Source organism: Bos grunniens, chromosome X, assembly GCF_055505025.1.
Source record: "Bos grunniens cultivar Pamir isolate PY7600 chromosome X, Bosgru_T2T1.0, whole genome shotgun sequence".
NCBI classification, from domain to species: Eukaryota; Metazoa; Chordata; class Mammalia; order Artiodactyla; family Bovidae; genus Bos; species Bos grunniens.
The window spans coordinates 8099709-8117448 of NC_141194.1; the positions used below are offsets into that span (position 1 = coordinate 8099709).

The window sequence follows — 17740 nt, forward strand, 5'->3', positions numbered from 1 at the left end:
AGTAGGGAATCAAATCTCTCTACTTCTTAGAGAATGTATTAGAACCGCTTCAAAATTAGCCTCGGCTCAGCTTAATGAAATTTCCCCATTGTTCAGCAGCAGCCCACCAAACTCAGAGCATTCAAACTTTAGCCCCTTGACTGTAGAAAGATTCGGAAATCAGACAACCTGCAAAATGAAGATGATTATTCCTCTTCCCCAGGTTCACAAAAGGACTCAAACCTGCTCAGCCTCTGGAGGAGGCTAAATATTAGAGGAATCCTGACTGAGGACATGCTTTATTCTCAAACGCACAGTTAAACGCATAAAATGCCTATGTTATTGAGCCAGAAGTTTCTGCTATTAAACTCGCCAGCCCTGCTGTGTTCAAGAAATCATTCTCAAGAATGGCAGAGTAACCAGGAGACGTGAACTGGGATCACTCCCCGCTGGTGTCCCTGAAGGGTTTCCAGTGGGATTTTCCTTGGAAGGCCCTCTCCATGGAGACTTCTCCTCAGCTCTGGTTAAATTAATTTGCCTTCACTGGCCTGAGATAAGAGACGTATAATTGCTTTTACACCCCTCATCCCTTCCACTCAGCACCCACACACAATCTTTGCATTTCCAATACTCCTGAAAGGTATCACTGCGATAGCCACATGACTTTCTGTTTGACATCAATACATGCATAAAGTCTGACCCTCATAGCTCACCTTTATCACTTGCTCTCTGTGTGTTCATCTCCCTTTGGCCTGAACAACAGAGTACCTAAACTTACAGTCTTCAGAGCACCAGTCAGTGATGCAATGTAGCAAACAAAGGATCTCTTGCTTCAAATTATACCACTGTCAAATGCTGATGTGTGTAAATAATTAATTGTATTTTCACTGGTGAGTCCAGTTTGATCTTTCAATCTCTGGTGACCCCTGGGGTCTGCAGCTCCCCAAGAAGCAGAGATGTTTAGGATTTTTTATTACCAGCTCATAACTAATTTATAGATTACTATGGAGTCAGGTGCACAGATTCAGGGCCTCATTTTTCACTCTAAGTAGCTCCAGTGTTCAGGGCTGGCTACTTCTCAGAAATCAATGAAAGGAAACAGAGATGTGGACAAGGCCCAGATGCCATGGCATGGGTATCTTTTAGAAGAAGCACAAATGTCTCCAGGTAAAGAATTTCCTACTTATAAACAACCAACCTGTCTTTCTGCTAAAGGTAAAACCCATGTATGTTGCATACTGAAAAAAAAAAAGATCATTAAAATTATGTTCTTCATCTCTGATTTGCCTTCTTCAGGGAAGTTTTTATCAAAACAATTCCATTAGACTCAAACTTGGAGGAAGTACTAATGCTTTTTTTAAAAAGAGAAGGGAATTTCTTAACAAGAAAATTTTATCATGCCAGAAAATGAGCTTGAAAGAAAGGGAAAACACTTGAAGCCTAATTACAGCTTTGATAGCACATGTGCTATGTCTTTTAGACAACAGCATTAAGTATGGAGTTTATTTCCTTAAGATTTTTCAAAGTTTATTTTTAAATTAAAAAAATTTTTTTTGGCTGTGCCATACGGCATGTGGGATCTTAGTTCCTTGACCAGGGATTGAACCCCCACCCTGTGCATTGGAAGCACGGACTCTTAACCACTGGACCCCCAGGGAAGTTCTCCCTTATGATTTTCTAAAGTGTGTAGTATTATATGCACATGTTGATACGTGATAGAAAAAGAGAAACGTGCAAAGGCTAAAAGGGCCATTTATTACAGACCTTCAAAGAAACCAACAATGACTTAGGGATGTGTATTACATTCCTGACTTTTCTGTGGTTTCCTCCATAGCATCAAGTTTTCTGTGAAGATACTCAAGAATTCCATCTCCATCATAGCGAAGTAAGTACTCCCGCCCTCTGACCCCTCAGTCTTGTCCACAACTTCGACACACAAAACTCGTTCTCCCAGAGCTGAGGAAAGATGGGCGGTGTAAAGAAAACCTACACCCAGTGGCATCTGAAACAAGTACTGGTGGGATAAAGAAATCTCTGAGCATATTCATAAGGAGTGTTTCTTTAGGGTACTTTTCTCTGTCTCGGGACCGAAGCTGTGTCACATTCTGAAACTGTTGCTATGGCAAAGCGTCCTGTTTTATTGACTGTGGAGCACATTGTTGTGTTTAAGTCATGTAAATGATCAGGATACAAAGGAAAGGGCCCCCTGGCAGCCCCTGTGCAGGGGTCTCTCCCCCCTGACACATGTATTTTCACAGCCTGGGAAGGCATTTCTTTCAAAAAGCCCCACTCCCTGGGTGCTGCAAACTGGTCTTTGGAGACATTTATGAGATCTCCATATCTTTGAGAATTGATTCTGCAAGGGCAAAAGAATTCACAATCATGAAGCCCTTGCTTTTATTTTAAGGCCAAGATCTTTCTATAGAAATTTTGCATTCTCTACCTATTAACACATTTTACTTTCCAGGCTGCTGATCTTGTCTGATATTTCAACTTTCTATCAATTTCTGTCACTTGGAAGCAAAGTAGGAGAGTTCTCTTTTGTTCCCCTCGTATCTCTCAAATACGAGTTTTTAATTAAGTATTTTACTACAGTATCAATTCACACTGATTAGACATAATTACAGAAACAAAATATGCAGAATACATTTTAATAATGCCTGCCACCTCCGAGGAAACAATGAAGATCTAATTTAATGATCTAAGTGTTGTTTGAAAGCAAGATGGAGTTTAAAAATAGTCATATATTTTGAAAAGGAGCTTATTAGTATTTTTTGATATAAATATAAGCTAAAATGCACCATTATAGGTGTTTCAAAACATGTAATTAAAAAAAAACACTGAGGGCAACATTTTTTTACATGAAGAATCAAATCACACTCTTTAACAATAAAAGCTTGATCCAATGAAAACAGTTTCAACTGTGACACTTGAGACAAGCTGTGATAATTTGTAGCCCAATTTCTCAGGGAAATTTTACCACTATGAAAATTGATTTTTGATGGTATTCTGTCCAATGTCTATTTCCAGGGTTTAATGCTACTCACGTTTATGAAGAATGTTATCAGTGGGGGAAACCACATGAAGGATGCATATGAATTCGCTGTACTAGTTTGACAACCTCTTGTGTCTTAAACTATTTCGAAAAACAAGACAAAACAAAAAAACTAGAGCAAAAATTTATTTTTGATGCCAAATAAAAATGTATTTTTCCGACTTGTAAAAAAACGTGCTGTCTCGGTAGACCTTAGATAATTACAACTACAGAGCCATCTGACATATTATTTCCAGCACTTGTGTAGGCGTCTGGAGTCAAGGGGGTTTTGGACAATAAATTAACTTTGTCAAGAAAAATTCTATTTATTCCACATTTTCAATTCACTCAGAAAAGAATTCTGTAAACAATATAAATGAGAGATCTATTTAATTTTACTGCTTCAGATGCCCTTCCAACAGTTATTAAAATAGTATTTACAATCCCCATAAACCTAGTTGTGTCACTGAATGTCTCACTTTGTTTAGATTTCTTGTTCTCTTTTGAAAAACTTGGTAGTTAAAATCCTAGTTTTGCATTCCTCCACTTCATGAGGAAGTTCAGAGATTAATAAAAGGAATATGAAACAGCACACACCAAGATTGTACATAATGTAAATATCTGTTCGTATTTTGCTTGGGTATAACTCTGTGTGTGTGTGTATGTGTAGATTTGGGAAGGTGTGTAATCTTGCAATGTCAGGATCAAGAGGATCATAGGAATTGCCTAATTCAACCTAAATATTACTATGTTAAGCATAAATATATTTGATATATATAATGCATACTGCTGGTTATATAATAAGTTTTTGCATTTCCATGGCATTCTTTACGGCTTCCCTCATGGCTCAGTGGTAAAGACTCTACCTGCTAATGCAGAAGACACAGGTTCGATCCCATGGTCAGGAAGATCCCCTAGAGAAGGAAATGGCAACCCACTTCAGTATTCTGGCCTGGAAAATTCCATGGACAGAGGAGCCTGGTCGGGTCAGAAAGAGTCAGACACAACTGAACGACTAAGCACACATGCATGGCATTCTTTAAGGGACCATGGCAGTACCACACCTCATTTTATCCTATATAATTCTGTGAACTTACAAGAGGGTGTTACCATTATTTTCATGGAGAAAGTGGGCAGCCAACTTCCAAAGATATCCAGCCTCTGGCTTACTCTTACTAGGCATGCTAAAGTGAGATTAGAAATTAAAACCCAGATTCCATATACTCAGCCATAAAAAAGAATGAAAGAATGCCAACATGGATGGACCTAGGGATTATCATTACTAAGTAAAGTAAGTCAGACAGAGAAAGACAAACATCATATGATGATCATTTATATGTGAAATCTAAACTATGACACAAAACTATTTATGAAGCAGAAGCAGACTCACAGATGTAGAGGACAGACTTGTGGCTGCCAAGGGAGAGGGAGGGAAGGGCAGGCATGGAGTGGCAGTGTGGGGTTAGCAGATGCAAGCTTTCATATGTAGAATGACAAACAACGAGGTCCAGCTGTACAGCACAGGGAACTATATTCAATATTCTTTGATAAACCATAAAGGGAAAGAATATGAAAAAAGTGAAAGTGAAAGTCACTCAGTCATGTCCGACTCTTTGCAACCCCATGGACTATAGAGTCCATGGAATTCTCCAGGCCAGAATACTGGAGTAGGTAGCCATTCCCTTCTCCAGAGGATCTTCCCAACTCAGGGATTGAACCCAGGTCTCCCGCATTGCGGGCAGATTCTTTATCAGCTGAAATACCAAGGAAGCCCAATATGAAAAAGGACATATATATAAAACTGAATTACTTGCTAAAATTGAACACAACATTGTAAATAAACTATACTTTAACAACAACAACAACAAAAAAACAGATTCCACATCCTTGCTCAAGGTACTTCACTCTGAGGCACAGTCTCTAAAGCCACAGCCATGGTTAGATTGTCTTGTTTGACCTCTCCAACAGTGCCACTTGGAGAAAATATTTAATAGGCTGATTCTTGTCAATGTATGGCAAAAACCACTACAATATTGTAAAGTAATTAGCCTCGAATTAAAATAAAGAAATTAATTTTAAAAATAACAGGAGTTAGATATCTCGTTTTATCAATAAATTGTAACAAATAAAAGCATTTTGTGCTTCACCTGGGAACACTGGATTCCTTTTCTTTTCCTAACAGCTGCACTGATATACAGTTCAACTACCATAGTTCATTTGATGTGCACCTGTCAATGTTTTATTTTGAATATCCACAGGGTTGTAGAACTATCAGAACAACTTAATTATAGAACAGACTCACTCACCTTGAAAGAAACCTTGTAGCCATTAGCCATCACTCCCTACTCCTCCCACCCTCTACTCCCAGCCCCTGACAACCACTAACCTACTTCTTGTTTACATGCAGATTTACCTAATCTGGACATTTCAAAAAAAGAAACATACAATATGTGATCCTGTGTAACTTAGCATAGTATAGCATGTATCAGTACTCCATTCCTTTTGATTGTTGAGTAAAATCCATTCCATGGATATGCTACATAAAGTATTTATACCTTCACTGGTTGATGGGCATTTGGTTCTTTCCATCTTTTGCCTATTGTGAATGATGCTGTTATAAGCATTTATGTACAAGGTTTTTTTTTAACTGGAGGAAAATTCTTTTATAATGGTATGGTGGTTTCGGCCATACAATCATGCAAATCAGCCATGATTATACATATATCACCTCCCTCTTGAGCCTCCGTCCCCTAATGTTCAAGTTTTTGTGTGGACATATGTTTTCATTCCTGTTGGGTCTATACCTTGAAGTGAACTTCTGTGTCACATGTTAACTTTATGTTTAACTTTTTGAGGAACTGCCAGAATATCTCCAAAATGGCTGCATCATTTTTCATACCACCAATAATTCCTTTCTGTAACCTGAGCTGACCCAACCACTCTGAGGGCTCCTGTCTTCACTATAATTAGTAAACTCCAATGTTTCTGGTTTCACACACTACTGAGTCTGGTCAGTTGAAAGGTGCCAGAGTGTCTTTGTCTCACCGTGATTTCAGCAAAGTGATCAGGTATTAGAATGGGAAGCAAGGAAATGAAGGATGTGTTTATCAATTCTACCTCTAGAGTGTGAATTACATTTTGGCAGGGACAATTAAAATTGGAGACTACAACACACACACACACACACACACACACAATTCAATTAGCCCTACAAAAATAAAAACAAACTAGACCAACCAACCAAACAGAAACTCCCCATGTGGAGGCATGTGTTCCTTCGTGTCCTGAAGGATTAGGAGATATCTGAATGGTTTTTATGGTTTTGTAGTTTTCAGTAGCAAGAGACATTTTTGGCTATAAAGACATCCAGGCAAAAGCCCTCACACCTGCTTCCTGCACAAAGACACACAACTATGAAAAAAAGTCTCCAAAGATGCATGAATAAAACTTTTATAATTTCAAGGATTCTTAAGTTTCTAGACAGGGATCAATACAGACCTTGGTTTTTAAGGCAAGCTGGGACACCTTCTGGAATTTAAAACACACGCTTGGCCCCTGACAAATCAAGTAAGAGTCTGGAGGTGAAGGAGACTGGTTCTTTTGTGCACAAACCTGGCAACGCTCTGACTGGCTCTTTCTGTGTGGCCACAAAGGTGTGTGCCCCAGAAGATGCAGACGTCCCCTGGCTGGCACTGCTGGGCAGACGGGGCTGAAGCAGGCCATTTTTTTCTCCTTTAGCTTGATTCTCTTTTTTAAAAAAAATGTTTATTTATTATTTTTATTTGGCTTCATTGAGTCTTAGTCGGAGCATGTGGGATCTAGTTCCTCGACCAGGGATCGAACCTGGGCCCCTGCACTGGGAGTACAGAGTCTTAGCCACTGGACCACCAGGGAAGTCTGTAGCTTGATTCTTATAAGATCCATCAGTTGATGCTTTTGACGTGTTGCTATCTATCTGTGAGCCTCGTGGCTCGATTTCAGCAAAGCCAGTACAAAGCTGGAAGAGAAACTCATGTGGGATGTTTCTCTCATTCCATTGCTGTTCCCCACCTCCCACATGACACTCAAAACGTGATAGGCAAGCAAACCAACATTCTGGCTGGGGAACCATCTCCAGGAGGGAGAACTGCAAAGTTCTGAGTGAAAATGGAAGAGAAGAGGAATAAAGCACGAGTAAAAAGAAAGAGAGAAAAGGGAGTGTGAAATAGGGAAAGAGTACATCCTGGGACAAAGGTCAGAAAGGAGAGAAGGATAGCAGAGAGCAAAAAACCAAGGAGGCAACCTTGGGCCAAAGGTATTAGCAAGCACTCTGGAGAATCCCATGGACAAAGGAGCCTGGCGGGCCACAGTCCATAGGATCGCAAAGAGTTGGACATGACTAAGTATGCACGCATAATGCCCAACTTGAGTTTGCCAATGACTTCAAACCACCACAGGAGTTATAGCTTTGCAAATTGAAATTCAAACTCAAAGTGCTTTTGATAAACTGCAATATAACATTACAAAGCACAGAGAAGAAATCCCCTCTAGGTTATAGAATAACACACAAAGAAAGAAAACAACAACAATAAAATGTTTACCAGAAGAGGAATCAACAAATCTAGACAGCTAACTAATGGCAAGCACTGATTATCAAAGTAAGGTGAACATGGAGATACACTGAAGTATTAGTTACTCATCCTGAGAAAATGCGGCCATTCAAACTATTTCAAAGGTACTCTGTCTAGTTCCGAGTGCCACCATTGAAGAGGGTGTGGTGAACTTGGCAAGAGTTCAGAGGAAAGCCACAAAGAAGATCAAAGCGGTGAAGAAAAGGGATCTGAGAGCAAAGAGTCAGGGAGCTGGAAAAATTAATTCTGGAGAAGAGAAGGTTAAGGAGATAACTGACTTCTGGTCCTCAGCCACAGGAGGAACTTTTCACAGGCGGTGGCCACCTGCCCTCCATCTCCACTATGGATGGACGGACAGAGAGGCAAGAGGCTTAAACAGGCAGCGTGGGAGAATCTCAGTTAAGTATAAGGAATTCCATGACATGAGAAATAGCAAATAATGAAATGGGCTCCTGATTATGGATGGGAATAACAAATATCCTCAGGTGTCTTAGAAAAGAGGTAAGACCCTCCTGTGTGTGGGATGGCTTACTACCTGGATTTGAGGGTGGGATGATGAAGGGTCGCTATTCTCACATTCTAGGGTACAATCGCATATTCATCGCTTGTCTGACCAAATTTCTCACATTTTCAGCCTTGAAGCAAAATACTTTCCCTGGCATACCACTTTGAGATACAACCATTTCATCTGTGAAAACGAGGACTGGAAAAAAAATCTTTGAAGGGTGGGAATTTGTTGAAGGAAACAAGTGAGCCAAACAAGACTCACAAGGGTGGGGGTGGGGTTAGGCACCTCAGAGTGCATGCTGGGATTAGGGCTAATTAAGATGTTGACTGAATCTATGCTAGTCATGTCCCACCAGACTCTGCTGGATTAGTATGTAAATTGGCAAACTCTGTTCTGAAATTGCCCTACCAGCTGAGGTCTAATTACTGACTAGACATAACAAATAATAATGGGATTTGTATTTTAGGATGTTTAATTATGGAAATACACGTCTGGAAAAAAAATACCAGTTGTATTGCACAGACAGAGAACTCATAATGTTTTCCCCAAAGTTTATGAAATTTTACACCTTTAATAAGAGCACCACGAATGAGCATGGGTGGGGAACTCCTTACAGAGACCTAGCATTTGTGAAGGGAAACCAGAATCACAATGATTAATTCGCTGCTTGAGTCATTTCCCCAAAGCTTCTCAAAGACTAATTGTTTCATTGCTGATACACAGCATCTTGTGAGCTTTTAGTTCTATCACCAAAAGAACTGGAACTCATCCATGAAGAATAACCAAGACGCTATGGATTTCACTCAACTACTCCGCAGCATGCATTCAGATGGAATTAAAAGCAACAGGCCAACAATGAAATGAAATGAAACCCCTAACATCGTTTTTCTTCCCAGAAATTATTCTATGGTATTGAAATCATTAAATTTATAAATCAGAAAATGGTGAGTCCAATTCTGAGGCAAGAGAGTGTATTTCATGGCTTTATAGAAAAACAGCTTAGGTCTAGAATTCACTGGATGGGTATCTGGGGATAGAAACTTCTTTGCAACTATTTATTACATCAGTCTGTGGCCCATCCTTTCCAAAAAGTAACTCACAGAGGAACAGTTATAAACTGAATTTTACACAGAGTTGTAAGAGTTCTGTGTGCCCACTGTATTGCTCTTTCTTCCATAATTTTAAAGGCATATGGGTGATCATTAAATCTTTATTAGACTTTACCTCATAAAATAAATTATTCATGTTCTTCTAATACATTCTGATATCTTTACAGCCCTTCTGCCCACATTTAGCTAAACAAACCTCATTTGCATAACATTTTTATTTTAATTTAGGACAGTTTTGTTATGAAAATATAAGGCTTAAATGCCCATTATGTCCCAATTATGTGTCTATTTCCCACACTTTTCTTGGGTCCATACAGTGCATGACTAATGAGGAAAAGTTCACATAATTAACAAAGACGATAATTTCCTTTCACTTATAAGAAGTTTTAGAATGTTCGTTCTTGCTGTTCTGTGGCAAGAGGATGGGTATTATCAAATAAAATTTGATAAAGAAGCTCGTGTTTACAGTAGCTTCAAGCCTCTACATATATATATATATATATTTAAATTTTTATTGAAATATAGCTGCTTTACAATGTTGTATTAGTTCCTTCTGTACAGCCGAGTGAATCAGCTATATGTACACATGTAGTCCCTCTTTTTTTGGGTTTTGTTCCCATTTAGGTCACCAAAGATCATTTGGTAGTGTTCCCTGTGCTATATAGTAGGTTCTCTTTAGTTATCTGTTTTATATTGACTACATGTATATATATATCAATCCCAATCTCCTTTCTCTCTTGGTGTCCATACATTTGTTCTCTCCATCTGTCTCTATTTCTGCTTCACAAATAGGTTCATCTGTACCATTTTACTAGAGTCCACAAATAAACAATATTATATGATATTTGTTTTTCTCTTACTTCATTTCGTATTACAGTCTCTAGGTCCATCCATGTCTCTGCAAATGGCACAATTTTGTTCCTTTTTAAGCCTCTATATATTTGAAGTTATATGAGTATATGGAAATTACATTTGTTCAGTTCAGTTCAGTCGCTCAGTCGTGTCCGACTCTTTGCTACCCCATGAATCACAGCACGCCAGGCCTCCCTGTCCATCACCAACTCCCGGAGTTCACTCAGACTCACGTTCGTCAAGTCGGTGATGCCATCCAGCCATCTCATCCTCTGTTGTCCCCTTCTTCTCCTGCCCCCAATCCCTCCCAGCATCAGAGTCTTTTCCAATGAGTCAACTCTTCGCATGAGGTGGCCAAAGTACTGGAGTTTCAACTTTAGCATCATTCCTTCCAAAGAAATCCCAGGGCTGATCTCCTTCAGAATGGACTGGTTGGATCTCCTTGCAGTCCAAGGGACTCTCAAGAGTCTTCTCCAACACCACATTTCAAAAGCATCTACATTTGTGGATCACCTTTAATTTGAATTTGTGAAAATAAAGCGTTAACTTATCTTTGAGGTGCAGAACGACAGGGAAGAGTGAAGTCGCTCAGTCGTGTCATACTCTTTGCAACCCCATGGACTGTAGCCTTCCAGTCTCCTCCATCCATGGGATTTTCTAGGCAAGAATACTGGAGTGGGTTGCCACTTCCTTCTCCAGGGAATCTTTCCAAGCCAAGGATCGAACCCGGATCTCCCACATTGCAGGCAGACTCTTTACGACCTGAGCCACCAGGGAATCCCTGTGACCTGAGGATCTCAGAATTAGTGTAACCTGAGGATCTCTGAACTCTTAGTGGAAATTCATTGAATACAATAATTTTTCAATGAGAATTCAGGCTTTGCAGATCTTATTGGCATACTGATAACTGTATTTATTTAGGTTGCAACTGTGGATTTTTAGCTTCTTTTTTCATTAGTCTCAAAAATATAAGACACACCAGGAGATGTTTGATTCCCTAAAGGTGGATGAAAAAAATCTGAACAAACTTGCCCTTTTGATATGATACTGAGTTCTCACTGTTAAGCAGTGCTATTAACTTTGCATGATGACATCTTCCTGTAGGCAATATATCACTGAAACATTATTTTCAGTGCTATATCCCAAAGCCCAAAGGCACCTGTCAGCAATTATGTATTATTTACTATTAAAACTAATTGTGACCTACTCTAAGCATTGAATGCAGGGTCAGGTACTATGGGATGATCATTCTAACTCGGTCCCCTTCTTGTCAGGAGTGCTGGGAGAAGTCAACGCGGGGTTAGAAAATTTGGAAGGTTCATAGAGAGTGTTTTGCCAATATGCATATAAGCAGAGTATAAGCCTGAACAGATGTCACATTGAATGTAAATCTCTCAGTGACTGGCTAGCAAACTATTGGGTAAATCTCCTATTCTTTAGAATTCTCACTTTGAAGCCAATTATACATTTGCAGTGCATTACCCTTTCAACAAATGGGCTTCAAAATCCTCTTTCATTAAAGCAAGCTACAGATTATTTTGAAAAATAAGAATATCGATCCCCAAATGTGCCTAATATTCACTGGAAGGAGTGATGCTGAAGCTGAAGCTCCAGTACTTCGGCCACTTGAGGCAAAGAACTGACTCATTAGAAAAGACCCTGATGCTGGGAAAGATCGTGGGCAAGACGAGAAGGGGGCAACAAAGGATGAGATGGTTGGATGGCATCACCGACTCGGTGGACATGAATTTGAGCAAACTCTGGGAGATAGTGAGAGACAGGGAAGCCTGGCGTGCTGCAGTCCATGGGGTTGCAAAGACTCGGACATGACTTAGCAACTAAACAACAAGAATACTGAACCCGCAGGCTTTACACACTAGCAGAGAGAGAAATGAGACTGTGTGGTTCAAATGTTACTCCACTGATCATCACTTCGTGACCTCAAGCAAGTTCCTTAATTTAACTGCCCTCTGCCTCAATTTCCCCACCCATAAGACAGATGATTGTATAACACTGTGCGTGCGTGCTAAGTTGTTTCAGTCGTATCTGATTCTGTGAGACCCCATGGACTGTAGCCCGACAGGCTCCTCTGTCCATGGGATTTCCCAGGCAAGAATACTGGAGTGGGTTGCCATTCCTTCCTCCAGGGGACCTTCCAGACCCTGGGATCGAACCCATTATCTTATGTTCCCTGCATTGGCAGGCAGACTGTAGTAAGAATTAAGTGGAAGAATGGACAGAAAGCGCACAGCACATGGAGTCATCAACTCACCTCTGCTTAGAACACCCCTACACTGGACCATATTGACCTTCTCATCACCTTGTTCTTTCCCATTTCCTTTTAGAAGAAGATATCCTCATGTCAGATTTATCTAGAGGACTTTGGAAACACTTTGTCTGTGATATGTATTGTTTTTTTATGATCGCAATATGGTTTTCTCCACATGGATATCAATTCATAGACAGCAAGGAAACAAGATCTTTCTCTAATTTTGCCCTTACGCCCAGTTCAGCGCTCCAGACCAATGTTTTATTTGATCACATATCACATCCTCCTGATGGCCAGGCATCTACAGGAAACGACCTCAAAAAATTCAGAGTTCTCCTCCATAGCAGTCACCGCTATTCCTATGGCCCTGCCATGGAAATCTGCAGAGACTTCTCATAGTAAACAGCCTAGAAAATCATCATTAGTTGTTAAGTGAGGCCATGGAGTGTTCTAATTAAAACCATGGGCCCTGAAGCCAGACTATTTGGCTTCAAGTTCCTTCTTTCCTCTTGCGAATTGCTCACACTTGGGCAGATCAAATAATCTCTCTAGGAGTCAGTTTCTTTATCTGAAAAACGGGATGATAATGATACCAAAGAGGGTTGGTATGGAGAGTAAATGTAAGATGCTTGGAATGAGATAAAGCATTCAGGAAACATGAGTTCTTGTTATGACTACCACTGCTATCTTCCTAACAGGGCTTTCAGCTACATGAGCAAAGGTGTTTCCAGCCATCATTGTACTCCCAGCGCCCAGCCCAGTGCACACACCTCTGCTCAGCAACACCATCCTCTGTGGCTTACCATCATCCACCCAAGTCATCCAAGTCACAGACTCTTTCCTCTCAGCTATCCCGTCAACACTCTTTTTCTCTCGGAAATTCTTCCCCCTCCCCTCTGCTACAGACTCTACCACAATTCATGTTCTCAACTCCTCTGTTCCTGCATTCTAGGTGGCATCTTAGTTGTGCCTCCATTTCCACAGGACTCTCTCCGTAAGCTTCCTAACAGGGACACCTGATTATCTCACCTGTCCACATGAAAGTCTTCTGTGGCCCCCCCTGATCTACAAGATCACAGAATAGGGACTTCCCTGATGGTCCATTGGCTGAGACTCCATCCTCCCAAAGCAAGGGGCCCAGGTTTGATCCTTGGTCAGGGAACTAGATCCCACATGCTGCAACTAAGAGTTCACATGCCCCAGCTAAAGATCCCACATGCTGCCACTAAGACTCGGCACAGCCAAATTAATAAATAAAATAAATATTGAAGAAAGAACACAAGTCAACGTCATGTAGCTATAAAGAAATATTCAAAAGGGTGGGGAAATCAGAAGAGTGACTCCCCAGTGCTGTCTGTGTTCTGATTCCCCAAACCCGGGACTCTATTCTGTTACATGGCCAAGGAGGCTCTGCAAATGTGATTGAAGCTGTTGGGATGGGAAATAGCCTTGGATGAGCCAGGTGGGTCCAATGTAATCACAAAGGTCTTTTTAAAAGGGAAACCAGGAGGCAAGGGAATCGAAGTCAGAGAAGGAGATGTGATGATAAACATACAGGTCAGAGGGGTGTGAGGCCACAAGCCAAGGAATGCCAGTGACCTCAAGAAGTGAGGAAAAGCAAGACTCAGATTATCCCCTAGAAGAATCATTTAAGAAGGAATGAAGCCCTGTTGGAGCCTTGCTTTAGATCACGGCAGGCTTCAGACCTCCAGGACTGTAAGAATATTAATTTGTGTTGTTTTAAGACACTAAATTTGTGGTCATTTGTTCCAGCAGTGATAGGAAACCAAGACACAAAGCGGTGGGACAGATAGTGCTGACTAAATAAATGTATTGAGGTCAATCAAAGACTAGACTATGAATGCACCAGATTAATGCACCATTATATCTAGAAGTTTCGTTTATTCATAACACACCACTGTTTCCTGTCTCTCAACTTACTGCTTCCAAAGAGGGCAAGGAATGCATTTCCTAGGTTTCTATAACTCTGTCCTTTCCTTAGCTTCTCTTCAGGAGGCTGAAAGTGAGGCCCAGTGGGGATGGAAACCTACGTGTTCATACAAACAGAGAACACACTTACCAGCTTGCTTGCAAACTGGGGCCCCTACTAGATAGATGGTGAAAACCAAGGTAGGCATGGCCAAAACCCAAACCAAATTGACTTCTCATTTCCCCTATGCAAGGAAAATCTAATATGCTGCCTTCTACAGTTTCATATGTTGTTTCTACTTTGACATTTCAAAAGCAGTTTTTACATATAAGTACATATAGCACATGTTGAATCTGTACTTACATAGGTTGGTTGTCAGCTCATAAAGGAGGTCAGGAAACAGGGTGTAACTGTCAAGGGAGATTCTCTGGAAGCATTAAGATAAGCTATAGGGAATGATCAATTGATCCAGGATTTGGGGAGAAAGACATGGGTGTTAAGAAAGCAATATGGGGACTTCCCTGGTGGTGGCTATGACTCCTTGCTCCCAATGCTGGGGGCCCGAGTTTGATCCCTCGTCAGGAAACTAGATTCTGTATGCCACAACTAAGAGTTTACATGCCACAACTAAAGATCCTGCATGCTTCAACTAAGACCCGGCACAGCCAAATAAATAAATAAATATATTTTTATAACACAGAAAAAGAAAGTGACATAGATGTGGCTAAAAAGTGCCTTGTGGAGCAGGAAACAGATCTGGGTTTGCTCTGTTAGTAGTCACACAAGATGATTTCATTCTTAAATTTTTAGGCCTCAGCATTTTCATATTTAAAATGGGTATACTAATACCTATTTTGCAGCACTGTTGAGAAGACTGAATGATACCATGCTTGTGAAGTCTCCAGGGCAGTGTCTGCTACAAGATAGATTCAAGAAAGTTTCCTTTCTTTCCCTTGATGCCCTTTTCCTATTGATATTATTGTAAACTATGTACATTATTGTGAGACATCATTGAACAAAAACATTTAACAAAAGCCATGTGAGAGGGGAAAAAAGCGAGTAAGTCAAGATGAAAAATGAGAATGAACAGTCATTTATAAACTGCAAAGGGTAAGCTGGCAAAAATATTCTGGTCCATATTTTCCCAACCTACACCAAGGCCAGATTAATTCATGAGAAATTTGACTTCTGAATTCTTCAAATACCCAGAGATGAGAAGGACACACAGTGGTTCTTGCTCAGTGTGAAAGAACTATTGGTTACTTCAACTCCCAGATTCTAAGTAGCCAGTCATATATTTTAAGGTATCAATAATTCAGAAGAAGGAGAATTTTCTATGGTTGCTGAAACCACATTTGCAACTGAAGCATGTGAACAAGCAAACAATTGTTAGAACAGTGAAAGTTAGTCTCTTCCCTGTTAGCCGTGGTCACCTCTGCAGGGAGCCCCAGCAAAACACAGTCTTTATCTCTCACAGCAAATGTGGGTCACACTAGTGACACCAGACACTCAATAAATATAGGCCAGATGAATGAAAAATGCAGAAGGTGGTAGTGAAAAATGACCAGCAAAAGTATTTTAAAAGATCAAACTGGAAAGAAAATCAATTCTAATATACTTGATGCTCTCGGGCTCAAATATCATGAAGCTAAATAGTCTTTGAAACTGCAATGAGCATGCAGCAGAGAATAGTAAATAACATTGATCAAACCTAAAACCCTCCCAGGCATCCTCACAGCCCACAGATAAATTGATTAACTGTTATCTCACACCCAGGACCCCCAAATTAACTGCCTTCATTCCGTAAATAATTCCTAGGCAAAGACAAAACTGTTTGGTTGAATTAGCATTTTCAGTTGAAAAGGAATGAAAACTGAAATTGAAAGGGAATTGACTTTCATGGTTTTGTTTTTTTTTGTTTTTGTGAAGTATATTTCAATCAAATAATTAGCTCCTTTTAAAGAAAGAGCCTGTATTTTTCAGGCATTCATATTAATATTCATGTGAAGAAACTTTATTTAAATAGTTACAGACTTAAAAAAACCTGATTGCTGTTAATGAAATAAATGTCACACATTTTCAATTTTGTAATATTCTAATAACCAGGTCATCTTAAGACTACAGAATTAAGGGGAAAAAACTCTAGGGGCCCAATCTCAATTGAGGTTAAAGTTGCAGGACTGGGTAGTTAGCTGCTGTTGAATCATTTTACTTGAGTATCATTTTCATGTTGTACAGATTCAACTGGAAGCATCCTAGGATTTGGTATATGTGAAGTTTAGAAACTAAACATCAATTTTGCAGAATTTTGCCTAGTTTGCAAATTTTTAGTTTTATTTTAATGAGATGGGAGAAAAACTGCCATGAGGCAGCACCCAAACTTTCTCAGGAGAAAAAACCACAACAAAGATGACTGTCCCCTACTGAATGGTGGGGGAGGGGCAGCAGGGTTTGGAAGAATTTGGTTCTCAGCTATGGGGGGGGGGGAGGGGAACAGGTTTCTGGACTTAATCTGTCACAGAAACTTGTCTGTCACAGAAAGTGACAGTGGTCTGTCACTTATATCTTCTTCAAGCCTATACCAACTTGAAGGACTGTAGTTGCTTGAGGGGAAAACTGCCTCTAGTTGAAGTAATCTACTTCTAAACTACTCAGCCTCAAGTTTACCAAGATATACTAAAAGGATATATAAATATATTTATCAATTCTAAAAATAACAGAATGGAATGAGGGAGTAAGAAATAATGTTCGCCAAATAAGGCTGCATAAGCCAGCCGATCACTTGAAAATGCTGACGAAGCCTTGGTACCTATTCTTTCTGATTCTGAGGCAGTTTCTTCACTTTCCGATTAGAACACTGGCTGAGGAACAATTGGAAATGGAAATTCTTCACAACGGACTCAAAATTCCATTTTCCTCATTTTAGTGGGACCACTCTCCCTTTATCTGCCTAGAACTTACTGTGTCTGGTTGATCAGCAGTGGTGTGGGTCTGCACGGTCCTCATTACAGAAAAACAGGTGAAAGGGGCATCCTCATAGGAAACTAACAATTTTGGAATTTTCCAGGAAGGCCTAGTTTTCTCCCACCACCATGCAGTTGTATCCTCAAATGAATCAAATTTTGATATCAATGCTTTAAAATATTATTACCCTATAAATAGGTACATTAAGATACGGAGTCCAGGGTCTGTGTGTGTTTTGTTTAAATCAGTTGCTCAAAACTGATGCTAATCAAATTTGGGAAAACTGGCATTATGCTCTGGCCACCAGCCCTTTGTGCAGGAAACAGCGTCTTTCTCACACACTAGCCAGACACAATGCAGCGAGATATCCCCCAGCATCGCAAACCAATTTCCCTTTCTTCCAACACAGCCACTTTAATAAAGCAGTTAGACTAGCATCCTAGGAGCAGTAGGAGAAAAAAAAAAAGAGAGAGAGAGAGTACCTT

At 40.1% G+C, this 17740-nt stretch overlaps 1 protein-coding gene across 4 annotated transcripts in view; it reads right to left on the reverse strand.

The window, feature by feature from the left end:
- The window catches only part of MID1 (midline 1), a 689657-nt gene that overhangs the window by 244440 nt on the left and 427477 nt on the right, over positions 1-17740 (reverse strand). The window lies entirely within an intron of this gene.